General features: G+C 40.2%; 1 protein-coding gene across 2 annotated transcripts in view; it reads left to right on the forward strand.

Moving 5' to 3' along the window:
• trim67 (tripartite motif containing 67) overlaps nucleotides 1–12367 on the forward strand; it is a 54986-nt gene that overhangs the window by 10787 nt on the left and 31832 nt on the right. The window lies entirely within an intron of this gene.

Here is a 12367-nt window from a genome sequence, read left to right on the forward strand (position 1 = left end):
GTTTGAGTAATAAAGTCTACAAATCTAAACTCTAGATCTGATCAAGTCCTTCCACTTGGCAGCCATGTTAGTTATACATACATTCAGCCAGTAGAAGTCCCTATCTAAGTGAAATGGAAGAGAGTCATAACACTTGCATAAAGTTGCATTACCCTGACTGCATTAATGAAGGGTACTAACATGATGAACATCTCTGCTTGATCCCATCTCTGCAGCTTTTATTAACCCCTTATCACTCAAGTACAGGCCACCTGGACTTATTTAGTGAATTGGATACAAAATTAAACATTAGAACTCTTATCTTTCAGGAATCATTTGAATTTTCTCTCTAGCCTGAAATGATTGAGAAGATCATTGTTTGCTAGACTTACTGTCTTATTTTCCCGCAAAGTGAAGAAAGTATGGACAGTGCCAGTGTGATGGGGGAAGTTTGAAAGGTTTCCAAAAGCCAGAATTTAAGACACATCAAAAGAAATAAAAAATGTCAGCAGAAACATTAAAAAGATGAAAGTGGAACATTTTTCACTTCTACTGCTAATTCCTGACCAAGGGGGTGAGATCTGAACCACTGCCAAATGTTTGGTGGTTTGTTTGGCTTCCAGCTGCTAAGCTTATTTTCAGAATGCTTTTTAGACCTTTTTTGCTTTTGTAGTTTTACTCTTTCTGAGGCTGGTGGTGCATATGCCAACTGTAAGTAAGCACAAATAGGCACTGGAGATCTTAAAGCTGCCTAAAATTGTACTTTAGCATTACACAGTGTGTAGTGACAAAATCAGAGGAGCAGTGGGTGCGTGGCCAACTGCAAATGATGATGTAGATTTATTCTGCTGTAGCAACACCACTGATATCACCATGATTGACAATGCAAACAGTTGGTCTGTGCAACCACAAACACTTTCTCCTCTGGAACATCTGCAATATGTTGTATTACATTGCAGGTCTGCTGCATCAACCATACATCAGCATAATATCTGAGAATATAACTGACTCGTGTTTGTGTCGGTGGGAGTTTGTGATGACCCTCGCATCTGGAAACCTCATCAGTGCCTGGTTTAATATTGAGAAGCTTCAGACTGAATAACTTCAGAATTGTGACACAGTTCAGAAATGAGTCACTAGGAAAGAATAAAAGCATATTGTGTTGTTGCATTTATATGTGTTATTACAGATTATCTACGGGCATCAATCATTAACATCCAAGAGCAGATTTTAAAAGCATCTCCAGTTTATACCCTGATTTTCCTCCTCTCATCAGAATTCTCAGTTACTCTCATGTTACATCATTTAATAACTGGCAGTAAACACTTTATCTCGCTTGTTTTCCATCTGCCAGGATGCTGACAAAACATTTTGACAAGCACGTCGCTGTCAGAGATGCCGGCTGCCTGTTTATTGTAACATATGTTGTATTTTGTGGGGCTTTTCACTCTCTGCATTTATAGTTGTACTGCACTTACTGAATGTTTGCAAGATCTTAAAAGCAAGCATATTATACACCACTCATAAAAACTGTAGGGATTAGTATGAGAGCGCACACTAGATCTCTTATAATGATACAGTTGGAGGACATTTGAGCTATAACAGAGTTTCAATTTCAGTTACCTTTCTGATACACTATTCATTTATAAGTGAGAGACCATAGAGGGGAGACTCTTTTTGCCATGACTGATGCCAACAGAGAAAGGACGTTATCACATTTTGTTAGACTAATATCTAATAAATTTCCTTTTTAGTGTTAATGACTTCTTAGAAAAAATGCTTCAAACCTAAACTAAAATAAAACGATACAAGAAGCCCTAAATTTTCTAAATGAGGTAGAGAGTCAGTAGGTAATTTCATTAAACATCTAAGCTAAAATAAAGTTTAAAAAATGTGTATGGATTTTAAGGATGATGCTAGGTGTGTAAGAAAAAGCTGCTAACCTCACACGCTGCCACTTTACAAAATGACAGAGCTTTTCTTAATGTGACACTGAGTGTCTAATGTTTAACACACCTTATAAATCTGAATCAGTGTCTCAGGCTCAGTTACAAGAGTTTAGTTTAGGCAGCAGAAAGAATTGCTTTCTTCTGTTGGAGATGCTGATGAGGTAATTCAATAAGAGTGAGCACAGATCTGTGCCGACTGGCCGTGTCTGACTAACCTCATTCGCGATGGCAGCTCGCCGACCATGACAGGTCAGATCTGCTTGTCTCTTACCTCAGGCTCAACAGCACTAACACACACATACACACACACTTGTAGTACAGTACATATCAGGACATTGCAGTGATTTATAGTAACGCCTAAAATGATAAGTTTAGCCTTACCCAGAGAACCATTTGAAGAGGAATCTCAATAAAACCTACCACTCATTTATCAGAATTTTTTCTCATCTTTGCACTGTGTTTCTGTCCATATCTGTTCAGTGTAATTTTACATTTAAACATGTCAAGTCTGCCTGAGTTAACCTTGATGGATTCTTAACTTATAGAGCTCATTAAAATGAGCACGTAGATAAATCTGGTGGAAAACATTTTTCTTTTTGATGGAACTCAAAGCGTTGACATGTATTTATTTAGTTAATCTAAGATTATCAAAAAAAGCTAAAATGACTGCAGTTATAATATTCCCAGACAATATCTGGGAATATTATAAGATATTACTTGAGTGCAAAGCTTTAGGAGGATATAAGATGTTTAATCTAATCTGTAACTCTAAAACCTAGTCTGAAATAAACAGTTAACATCATGGGGACTGCGTGTTTGTCCCTTTCGTGCGAGCTCAGTCTCAATAATATGACTATGTGAGAAGATTTCTGTCCCAACAATGTCACGAGGACAAAGTCCGCACACGAACCATGGCACAGTAACTTAGGGCTGTGCTGCAGGACTTGTACAATAAATGTAGGTTAATGCACACTTTACAACACATCCTCTCCTTTGGCCTTAACACAGCAGGCACTGTGTGTGCGTGTGTGTGTGTGTGTGTGTGTGTGTGTGTGTGTGTGTGTGTGTGTGTGTGTGTGTGTGTGTGTGTGTGCAAGCATGTGTGAGAGAAAAATCTATTTTTGGTATCAGAGCGAGTGCTGATGCCAGACTTCTGAGGAAAGTGGGGACATCCTATAGTAGAACAAGGAGCATTGTTACTATGGTTACAAGTGTATGTTCATTCATTAAGACATGCTATAAATTAGACAGAGATTTTATGCCCATAGAAGAGTCTTATCTGTGTACACCAGCATGCATACATCCATTTGCATGATTCTTCTGTAGCAGAGTGTTCACACACAAAACTGTACAGTACATCCCATGATGATCCTTAATAGAGTTATTATCCCCAACAAACCTAATTTCCACCCATTTTACAAAAATTACGCCCTCAGCAATCTACCTACCGTTTGCATTTATTAATATGGAATATGCCCTGATCAATAATTGATAACAGGGGCCGTTCTTTGCACTGCACCATTTTTTATTGGCTCTGTACTCTTTCCTCAGAAGCTAAGCCCCATGAGGAAAACTCAGGGTGATAAAACAAAGCCAGCAGTACTGGCTGTAGCCACTGATCCCTGATGTGGTTCATCAGAGACCTCTGGGGAGGACTCCATTTCTCTGGGGAGTGTGGTACTGTGGTTGGGTGGCAAACAGAGAGGTTTCATGATGGACTGAAAGCAGAAGTGGATAAAGAAAAGTGTGAAGTGGAAGATAACCTTGAGCTTTTCACTGACATATACATAATGTATTCTATGTTTAGAAAGAACAGGCAGACTCTGTGAAAAGGTTGTGAATATGTAATAGGAGCTGACTGACTGAGATGAATCAGGCTGTTCTAGACCACATCTACTGAACCTTGAATATTTATGTTTCGAACATAGATGATTAAAAGCCCTCATCTAGCAGTTTAAATAGTAGTTTCTGCTCTGCACAGAGCACATCTGCTGCGCTGCGCTTGCTCAGCAGCTATTGCACATCTGCGACACATCTGTATAACAGCCCTCACTCAACCACTTTGGTCTAAATTACCGTAAATGCATTAGGTGCATAATTAACTTCTGTTGAACCACAGTGAACAGTGACTGGTGCATGAACATGTAAACATCGAGTGCAGTTATATGTTGTTTACTGTCTGTGCTGGCAGCAAACAACAGCTTTAGGCTTCCCTCGGTACAATAACATATTTAAATGACACTCAGCTGAAACTCATCTGACCATTTTGCAGTGTCAGATGTCAGTGTCAGAACTTGAGCATGAACACATCTAATATGTTCAGTTTTCCGTAAATGTTGAAAGCATTGTTAGTTTCAATAATACATTTTGTTTAATTTTTCAGCAGCACAAATACAATTCTTACATACCATAAGTAACTAAACAAACATAAAGCTGCTCACATCTTTAGTAATTGTCTTTCCTCACATTTAGATGTTTTTTTTGTCCAGGCTAAAGCTTACCGTGCCTTTGACATTTAGTGTTTGGCTCATGCTTGAAGTGTTGATGTATAGCAGCAGCTGTGTAGCTGTTTACTGTAGAGTATTAGCCTTTAAATGGCTGTGTAGTAGAGCAGGAGAGGATTGGGAGGCTGGGTGATAGTGGGTGAGAGTAAGAAGGGGAGAAAAGAGATTGGTTTTGACCTCCACCAGATGTGAGCTACTAATACTGCAACACAGCTGGGTGACGAGACTAAGGGAAGGGTAGATTTATTGTTCAGCTGTAACAGAGGTCTTTACACCACCAAACTGTGTGTGAAGGGTTAATGGAAATTGCTTGGCAACGCAGTCATTCAAATTAAAATGTGGATTTGCAAATAAGAATTTTTTAGGCTGCCGTTTAATACTGTATTGGTTTATGTGGTAGCAACAGTAAATGAATGTAGTTGTAACTGCCGCTCATGTCTACATATATCTACATACACATTCAATATCTTTGTTGCCACCAATTGCACGTGTGTTGTACAGTTTCCTAAATGTTTTGCAAGCTTTAAATGGTAGATTGCATGTACCACTTGTGGACACTCTCGCTTTTATTGTTTTTACTGGTAGCATGCTGAAGCATGACGGACCCCAGTTGGAACCTGCACCTTACAAGACTCCTAAACGCCTGCTGGTCAACGTCGCATGTACCCGATGATTGGAAAAAAGGCTTCCTCATCAAACTTCCAAAGAAAGGCGATTTGGATGACTGTAACAACTGGCAGGGCATCACGCTGCTGTCGGTACCCGGGAAAGTGCTTTGCCTCGTTCTTTTGAATCGGCTACAACGTGCAGTCGATGAACGATTGCGAGAAGAGCAGGTTGGCTTTCAGAGTGGCCGGTCGTGTGTCGAGCAAATCTTCACCCTCCGCATGATCGTTGAACAAACATTGGAATACCAAAGGAAGATTTCTATTAATTTCATTGACTTCAAGAAGGCTTTTGACAGTGTCCACCGGCCGACTCTATGGGCTATCCTACGCCACTATGGAGTCCCTCAGCAGTTTGCAGATGCCTTTCGCGGTCTCCAACTCCCGCTGTTGCGTCTGGATGGATGACGGCTGCATGGATTTCTTTGAGATCAATACTGGCGTCTGACAGGGATGCTTGCTATCCCCTTTCCTCTTCCTGTTGGTAACTGACTTCATTATGTGACAATCAGTTGACCAAGCTGGCATTGGTGTCCGCTGGCACGAAGCACGTAATCTCACCAACTTGGACTTCGCGGATGACATTGCCCTGCTGGGCTCGACTCAGGAAGACCTCAAAGAGTTGAGCCCTGCAGAGGGAGGCGACGAAAGTCGGATTAATCAGCGACCAAGGTACTCCGAGTTGGCTACGCATGTGTCCGCATTCCTGTCATGATCAACCAACAACATGCTGAAGAGGTGGAGAATTTCATATATCTTGGCAGCATCATCTCAATGACTTGATCTGTGACTGAGATGTCGACATCAGAGTAGGGAAGGCGGCCGGTGTCGTCCGATGTCTCCAAACAATTTGGAACTCGATCTCCCTGAATATTAGGGTCAAGATCAAACTATTGAACTCTATCGTTATTCCAACTGCACTATACGCTAGTGAAGCCTGCTGTTCAACAAATGCAATTACTCAACACCTGAACATGCTTCAACAACGCGGCCTGTAGCGAATCCTTAGAATTTCCTCCCGGGACCGAATAATGAACAAAGAGGTCTTACGAAGAGCAGGCACCTGCCCTTTAGCCAATGTTGTTGCAGAAAGTAGCTTCCACTTTGCGGGCCATATTTTATGTCTACCCCCTTATCGCCCGGCCAAGATCGCCATTACATGGCTCCCATGCACTGGCAAGCGAAAGCAAGGCCAACCAAAGATCACATGGCGTTGAACGTTTATGAAGGATCTGAGAACCGTCGACATTGCCTGGGACGAAACTCAAGCAGTTGCCACTGACTGACATTGCTGGAGATCTGCCCAATGTGCCGCTTGGTGTAGGAGGAACTAAGTGCTAAGTAAGTACTGGTAGCATTTGGATGACGGGGTGGAGTTAGAGGAGCTCTGTTGCAAACAGACAGCTTTCGTGAACAGCTGTTAATATGTCTCAATGTGCAGGAATGCATATGCTTTAAGATAGTTGTATTTAAAAATACAAAATAACGCAGACAGAGTCAAAAGGTACAATTAGAGACTCAAATAAGTGCAGGTGATGCTGAACAGCAGCTGCACTCACCAACTGTCACTCAAAGTGGCCATGCTACTATGCTAATATATAAAAAGTGTTTCCAGTGTTTTTAAAAGTGGAAATTAGCATCAGAGCAAAACTGCTTTGTGTAGAAGGCTGTAAAGATGTTTATTTCTGCTAACATGGTAGTCTACAAGGATTCACTTGCTTTTTGGCCCCAAATGGCCACTAGAGGTTTTTTGTCACGTCCTATTTAAACTCATTTTTCAGCAAACATTAACAGTTCCTTCCAACAGTATGTTAGAGGAATGCGAAACAGATTAGTGCTTAAAAGAGGATTGTGAAATAAAATAAACCAACATTTCTTACTAACTGATAGGCGTAGAAAAGTGTTCTATACGCCATGTGTCGAGGTATTTCCTTTTGGACTGTTTGTTCACACACACAAAAAAGGGCACAACTGGAGCCTGAAGGGAAACAAAATAAAGAGAACTGAGTGTGACAGGAAAATAGCTCCACAGTGAGAAGGGAAAACAAAAAAAGGCAGTTGAGAAGAAAATGGGTAGATCAAGTGTGGTGGTGTGGAAAATCCAGAAGAGAAGAAATGCACTACTGATGGACTTCAAAATAAACGGGTCACAGGAACAGAGAAAGCAACTTCAGCTGATGACAGAAAATACAAAACAAGAGTCAGTGGCATCAAAATAAAAGCGACAAAATCCACGGCTGGTAGAAGTCTTTGGCAGTAAGATGCAGTCTTCTCACGAGCGGCAGTGGCAGAAACATCAAAACTCACTCTGCTGTTAAAGTGCTTCTCCTTCCACTCGTCACAGCTTGTAGTTGATTGAAAGACCAATTAATGTGGAACAGCAGTTTTTAGCTTGGTGCAGCCATGCAATGAAAGAAAGGTTGGCTTACCTTGTTAAAGGTAATCTTGTTGATGAGAAACCTACATCCCTCTAAAGTTTTCTGCTACCCCTGTGCTTGCTTTAATCCAACTGAAAGTCCGGTGCTCCAAACTGAATTTTACTCTCATAAAAGTGCAATAATGTGGGTGGTTTGTGTGTCAGACAAATATAAAACTACAGAAAAATATTTTTACTCATCCATGTGGTGTAAATGAGTGACACCCAGCAAAGAGCAGTGTGTGTGAGCTGTGACGTTCAGAGTGGAGGCGGCTGCTTCTTCTGTAATATATCAGGAACTGGCTCTTGGTTGCAGACAATCTCACCCCGCAGTCTGCCTCCTCCGCTTCACATGGTATCTGTGCAACTTTTTCCTTTCTTTATGCAAGGGATCTCCAAAGACCAGGGCAGTGCATTGACCAGTCCCGATGTTTAATTCAAGATGCAGTGATGCTGTGTTTCTACATGAAAAGAGAAAGCCGGAGACCTCTTTCACTAAATTTTGAGCATAAGATAGCAAAGCTTTTAGTGAAGAGGAGGCGATTTGATTTGTCAGCATGAATTCAGCTGCAGCATGCATAAATGTGTGGTGTTGATCCACTCAAGGATATACTTTTTATGGGCATGAAAACTGTCTAAAGTTTAAAAATGTGGCCCAATATTAGAACCTCTACTGAAGGATTTATGATCATGTGGAAGTGAAAACAGAAATTGAGGAGGATATAAAGGCTTATAAATGCAAATGAGAAGAAATAAAATGGGAGGTGGGGAAATAAAAGGGGAGGTTCAGGCCCTCCTCTCTCTCTGCTCAATGTCCCATGGGTGTCATTTTGGCAAGGTCATCCCCGTAATCAAGCATTCCCCCGGCTGACAGCCAAATGCATAAGAGCTGCCTATTGTTCTCCTGTGTATTCTCTCAACACTGCAGTCTCTATAGCATTAACAAAATTTAAAAGCATTAAAGAAACAAGCACCACAAACATAATGTCTAATTCAATTCTGGGATTTTTATTTTATTTTGCATTGGTAGAGATTCAACTAAAGAATGAGGATAAAAACAATCAACACCAGTCTTGTAAACCAGCTTGTGATTATCTCTGTATGTATCTTTACATTCAAGCCACTGGGGCAAACTGACCTGACTTAACTTCACCAGAGTTTGGATAAATGAAAAACTCTCAAACAACTTCTGCATTTATCGGCTGTCTCTGCACGTCTGCTCGTGAAACTTTCACCTGAGGTCTTTGCAGCTGTGACCAAAGTGTAGATGAGTTTCACTTAGAAAAATCGATCTGGTCACATCTGATAGAAGAAATCTTTGCAGACAGAATAAATCATGCAGTTTCACTTAAAGTTTTAACCGTTAATCACCTGTACAAGTTTGGTCAAAAGTTACTGTATTTTATAGTAATATCTGTCAAGTTTTTATACCCCTGGATCTGTGTGATTTCAAAGACAGAGAATTTGCTTATATTTCCAAATATGTTGGTGAGCCATTCAAAAGAGATTTCTCTTTAAGGCTGAGCTGCACCGAGGGACTGCACCCACGTCCAGCTTGGATCTGTGAGTCATGCAAAGCTACTATACGCCAGGTATAGCTGGATACGAGGAGAACAAGCCTGTGATACTTGATTTATATAAACATATGTTTGCATGTGAATACTTTGCAAAAGCAAAGTACAAGATTGTCCAGTCACATTTGAGCAGACAGGAAAAGAGGACGTGCTGAAATGCAGTCTCAGAACTAATGGGTATTGCTTTCAAAATTATACATATATATATATATATCTACATTTGTAAACAAAACCTGGCAGCTGAAACGGGAAGTCTTGACCCAGATATCTTGTTTACACAGAAAAACTTGGCTCATGTGTCCCCACATTGGTTGTAGTGGAGCATATCTACACTCACAGATCCAGGATGGATTTTTCCCCCTGTAACATTCAAATATTTTTCCAGTTTTCCACACGTTCTGCAGTTACCGGCTGCTTCTTAAGCAGTTCTTCTCCATTTAACATGCCTCTTCCCCTGCATCCTGAGCTGAAACCTCTCTGTAAACCAACACAGCTGCACCCCCATGAATGTCACTGGTTTCTCTGAATGTCACGGACCAAATGAATGGTCCTGCATTGCTCCTATAATAAGATAATGAGATAATAGCACTTGTCTCTGAGAGCAGAGCTGAGGGGTGCTGACAGCGAGAAAAAGAAAAATGACATTTCCATTTGGAGGACTCATAAAGGATGAAAAAGGTCAAGAGGAGGAGAACAAAAGAAACAAAAGAGGGAAGAAATTGGATTTCTGGATGTAGAGTCCTTCTCTGAAGGTGTGTTGATCCTTGCTGAGATAAAATCTAATCCTCATCTCTTATTTTTCATTTCCAAAATGAGTTTCTATATTTCTTTTTTGTTCCAAATCTCTTCCCTGAGTCACTAAGTCCTTTTCCTGCAGGGCAAACTTGTCACATTCCAACTCTGAGACTCCAGTTTTACTGGAGTCTACTGTTGGTTGATGCATCATGACTGTAGCCAAATTTAGACCAGTGCACTGTGATGACAGAATATTCAGCCTCGATGGGAAGAGGCGCCTCATAAATATCAAGAAATTGGTTTGTGGGTCTAAGAAAAACACTTGTGTCCAGCTGAATTCCTGATAATTTAATAAAACAATAGCTTAGTTAAGTTTAGCAGTTACAAAATTTCTATGTGATATGTTAAACAATAGAAAAAGAAAATCTGTCATTATAAGAGCAAAGAGCAACAACAGAGAGTTGAGAATATAGACAAACAAAACATAGCAGACAGATTCACTACAATATGTGCTTGTTTACTGTAAAGAAAAAAAAACTACTAAACAAAGTATATATGACCTGACCTGAAATCTAATGAAGGAATAAAGAAGTAAAGGTGGCTTCACTGTTTCACATATTTCCAATGTCCGCATAACACATCGAATATCTGACTGATGCTTTGAGAGGTCAATATGACTGGAAGAGCTCAGTGTAAATGAGCTTCACTTACAATTTACACCCAGGGTTTGTCTGTCGAGGTCTTTTGATAGAGGCCTCAAGCAAGTACTTCTTTTTTCATGAATGAATGCAACAATATGAATTCATTTCTACAGGAACAGTTTTCCATTATCATCACATGTAAAGGCCTTCTCTCCTAAAATGTCATTTATTCATTATTCATTAGATCTCTCTGACCTTTGACCACCAATGTATTAATTGTGTTCTTTATTTAGATCTGCTGAAATCTGAACATTTTTCCTATTTGAATTTCTTGAGTTTACATATCTGTATATCACAACTAGTCTGGAATACAGATCCTAGTTGAGTAATCACATTAGAAACCCAAAAGCAGCACAGAAACATCTTGCATCCAGTAACTAAAATGGTCATATGTTTACAGATTACGTATTTTCCGAGTCTGTCCTTTGTGCATGCAGTTTTTTCTGATTCATAGTTGGATTTTTTTTGTGACAGCACTCTGCAGAGACCGTAGTGGCGATCGAGGGAAAAGGAAGGATGTCATGGCTGATGCTGATGGGTTGACAAAACACTGAATTTTAGAATGCAAAGAGGTTCTTCATTTTATGTTTGAGACAGTTTCCGTTTCAAACATAAAAAACTTTGTTTATAGGGGAGGAAAGAAATAATACGCTGATGCAATGCAGGATGGATTGATGGATAGCTGGGAGGAGGTGTAAATTTTAGCTTAAAAACAACCTAGTCAACCTGTTTTGTGTGTGTTATATGTGTAGTTGTATATAATCAAGAGTCTCTGTTTCTGTTTGATTCATTCCGTCCCGCAGTCTGCTTGTTTTTGATTGATTACTATTGATATATTCAAGTCATTTTAAAGACAAAGGAAAATGCTCCTTTTGGTCTGAGCATCCTCAGCATTTTGGGCAGTTTTAAAAGACAAACCTGTGTTTGCAGCTAGAACAATGATTTCTTTATTTGTTTTAACTTGTGGCAGTTGTCTGTTTCTGTTTCTGTTTCTGTCTCAGTTCTTTTTGTTTTTCATGCTGCATTTTTGGCCACGTCTTTTCTGGAATACTAACAGAGAAATCTGTGCCCGGCCTGGTACATTTCCTTCTTTGTGTCTTTCTTCCTTACTGACAAATCAGGGCGGGATACATTCCAGCTCCACATAATTCTTTTAACCCACTAATTTTGGGGGTAAGAAAATGAAATGATGAATAAAAAGATATCCACATGTACGGAAAATGGCCATATCAGCAGAATGTTGACCTGATCAGAAGTGCTGAAGTCAAAGTGAATGAAGAACCAGATGGGACGAATAAGAGGAGGGGATGTGCCAGGACAGCACTCATATGGCACATCCGTCATCCCCTTGTTAGCATCTTGGCATGCAAACACACACACACACACACATATCTACAAACACGCACACACAAGCATTTAGGCCAGACAGCTTGCTGGGCCAGATGGCCTCTTGGTGAGGAGCAACGAGGAGCTTCACAAGAGCATTGGGATGATTTGTGAACCATAACCTCCACACGTCCCTCCTCCTGACTCCAAGCAGCACGCACACAGCAGAGGGGTGCACGGTGAAAAAGAATTGTATAATTTTACATTACCCATACTCCTACATGATCATTGATTGTGAGATCATGTGGAACTACTGCATAAATTAACCTAAACATGTTTTTATTGATGTGAGAAAATCTGAGTGTAGGCATCCAACACCGTAGTCTTAAATCGTATTTTATTTACTGACCGTAGTCAGTAAATAAAAACATCCAAAAAGAGAAATCAGTGGTTGGGTTCAAGGAAGGAAGGAAGCCAAAGAGTTTACACAAGTCATATAAATTGAAAGCTGCTGGTTC

The sequence above is a fragment of the Pundamilia nyererei genome, unplaced genomic scaffold (genome assembly GCF_000239375.1).
Source record: "Pundamilia nyererei isolate P.nyererei 1_Seehausen unplaced genomic scaffold, PunNye1.0 scaffold00074, whole genome shotgun sequence".
Taxonomy (NCBI): domain Eukaryota; kingdom Metazoa; phylum Chordata; class Actinopteri; order Cichliformes; family Cichlidae; genus Pundamilia; species Pundamilia nyererei.